This window comes from Chionomys nivalis, chromosome 17, assembly GCF_950005125.1.
Source record: "Chionomys nivalis chromosome 17, mChiNiv1.1, whole genome shotgun sequence".
In the NCBI taxonomy this organism is placed as follows: Eukaryota; Metazoa; Chordata; class Mammalia; order Rodentia; family Cricetidae; genus Chionomys; species Chionomys nivalis.
Genome location: NC_080102.1, coordinates 24,787,153 through 24,790,170, shown reverse-complemented (window position 1 = coordinate 24,790,170; position 3,018 = coordinate 24,787,153). Strand labels below are relative to the sequence as shown.

The window sequence follows — 3,018 nt, the reverse complement described above, 5'->3', positions numbered from 1 at the left end:
GAAATAGGGTAGGGGCTGGACAACACTATCTACATCCATATTAACAATGGGAAAGGAAAATTGGGTCAGAGCCTAAAACAGTCAAAGCTACTGTTTGAAAAGCATAGATTGCTCCTTGGTATACAGATTGGATTGGGGAAGGGATGATGGACCTTGCCACTGATGCCATAAGGCAGGGTTGTTATTGATGAGTACTCCGGTAGAACATTATATTTTGAAAAATCTCATTTTGAAGTTTTTCATTGCACTTTAACACACTGGTTATTTCTGATGATAAATAGCAGGAGATTATGAAGAAGACAGGTAAAGGAAATACACCCCATGCAAAGGCATAAACAGCCTCAGGCACTGAAATTTGAAAGGCTCCAAGGAGACTTAGCTCATGGCTCTCATGAAGGTAAGGAGCCCCTGTTCCTGCAAGGTTAGTGATAGGACCATAGGCACAGAGTTTGCTAACAGATGCGCTGCAGTGAATATCCTGGTGCCTGATTGTATCAGCCCCATCAGCTCCAATAACTCCTAGGATGAGAAGGATGATGTTTCAAGTCTAATGCGTTGTTAGACTGGTCAAGTGTCCACCATGGATACTCTCTGTTGGGTCAGTACCATCCGTTTACAAAGCTGCCCTTAGAAACATCTCAAGGAGAAAATGTCCCACCATGGCTGGCCTTTTGACCACTTCCATTTGTTGGTCGATTCCCACACACATGAAGTCTTAGTTTTGGCTTGGATAATTATGTTATAACCTTGAGTGATGACTGATGACTTTTCTTTTATTAATTATTTTTTTAATTTAAAAGTTTTTTGTTTTGCATACCAACCACAGTTCTGCCTCCCTCCCTCCTACCACTGCCCTCACTTTCCCCCCTTTAACCCCCATCAACTCCTCAGAAAGGGGAAGGCTTCCCGTGGGGAGTCAACAAAGTCTATCATATCAAGTTGAAGGAGGACCAAGCTCCTCCCCACTGCAAGATATCCCTCCATAGGGAATGGGCTCCAAAAAGCCAGTTCATACTCTAGGAATAAATCCTGGTCCCATTAGCGGTGGTCCCATAGACTGCCTAAGCCACAGAACTGTCGCCCATATCCAGAGGGCCTAGTTTGGTCCTACGCAGATTACCCAGATGTCAGGCTATAGTCAGTGAGCTCCCACTTGCTCTGGTCAGCTATCTCTGTGAGTTTCCCTGTCATGACCTTGACCCCTTTGTTCATATCATCCCTCTTCCCTCTCTTTGACTAGACATCAGTAACTTGGCTCAGTGCTTAACTGTAGATCTTTGCATCTGCTTCCATCAGTTACTGGATGAAGGTTCTATGATGGCAATTATGGTAGTCATCAATCTGATTACAGGGGAAGGCCAGTTAAGATACCCTCTTCACTATTGCTTAGAGTCTTAGTTGGGTTCATATTTGTGGATTCCTGGGAATTTCCCTAATACCAGGCTTTTTCTTAACCTTATAATGACTTCTTCTCTCAAGATGGCTCTTTCCTTACTCTTCTTCTCTGTCCCTCCCCCAACTCAACCTTCTCATTTCCTCATATTCTCCTCCCCTTCCCCTTAACCCCTTACCCCTGTGATCCCAATTTACTCAGGATATTGTGTCTATTTCCCCTTCCATGGGGGCATTAATGCATGTCTCTCTTAGGGTCCTCTTTGCTACCTAGCTTCTTAGTGGTAGTGTATTGTAGACTTTTCTTTAAGTCTAATAACCCACTTATGAGTGAGTACATATCATGTTCGTCTTTCTGGGTCTGGGTTACTTCAGTCAGGATGGTTTTTAAAAATACGGACTTCTACATGAATTTGTGTGTCATCCTTGCACAGGGACCATGGTAATCTTCTCTGTATCATTCCAATTTCAGTATTTGTTCTGCCACAGAGAGCATGACTGATGACTTTTCAAAGACAGATAGATGCTACTGTGTAATTTCATAGAGTTTTAATTTTGTATTATCCCAAATGCTTTCTCGTGTGTTTTTTCGAGTCAATGATACATTTAAAAACAACTAGACACAAATAGGAATCAGCAAAATATTTGGCTGAAAAGTTCTCTTACGTGAAATATTGCAAGCCAAAATCTAGGAGACTATGTGTTAAAAATGTCTATGAGCTTAGGGATACACAGATACTGAACTATTTGTAAAGCCCAGGATGATTAAAAGTGCACTAAAGGGCATGGATGTTTCCAGGATGTACAAATGGAGTGAGAGCATGGAACCCAAAAACATTAGTTTTTGAGTCAGATACTCATGGGTGTGTTCTGCTAAGTATAATACCTTAATGGGGCCGATAAGGCCTATTTCATTGTATTGCCATTAGAAGTAAGTGAAATAATTGATCCAGTATGATGCATAGTTTCTAGATAACACGGGAGAGATGACAATTACCAACCATTCCATGGACTGGTACCACCCTGCCATGCTTGCTGCTACTACGTTTAACACAGCCATCATCATCTTGTCACTGATAGCACCACCATGATTAACATCACTACTGCCACATTCATGATCATCTTACGAATGCCACGATATAAAACTACCTGGAAGGTATCTCAGGCCTTTCTTAAAATCTTGCTCACCACCACTTCTTCCTGTTAACACCTTGTCATCTGTGACTTGTGGGGACTAATTGAGGAGTGTTAGCCCTAAAGTCATCCTCTACATCTTGTGTTGTTTGGCAATCTCTTTAGTTTGTATCCTCCTTCTGTCCTTGCTTTCTTCCCATGAGGTTTCTTGTTGGGTACCATCGGCATCTCCTAGAATTTAGGAGCTGAGCAGTGAAAGAAAGTGTCCAGCCATCTGTTGAAGTCTTTCTTTTCCTAAGCGTGGTGTACACAAGGCATGACTAAACCTTGGATTGTAGTCTGCTTTGCCTTTAGGGTATAGTACTATCTTTGCCCCAGGCCCCTCCTTTTCAGGTTCTGGCAATCTAGTTCCTGGATAGGATTTGTTAACTTCTGGAAACTCAGTCTAGTTGGCTGGGTCCTGATGGCCTTCACAGTTTATGTAAGTCTCCT

The 3,018-nt window shown here is 42.3% G+C and overlaps 1 non-coding gene across 1 annotated transcript; it reads right to left on the bottom strand.

Annotated features, from left to right (window-relative positions):
- Positions 1 to 1,781: 1,781 nt before the first annotated feature.
- LOC130889245 (U6 spliceosomal RNA) lies at positions 1,782 to 1,886 on the bottom strand. The gene has a single exon (XR_009058517.1). It is a non-coding gene; the product is annotated as a U6 spliceosomal RNA (small nuclear RNA).
- Between the last annotated feature and the right edge of the window lie 1,132 nt (positions 1,887 to 3,018).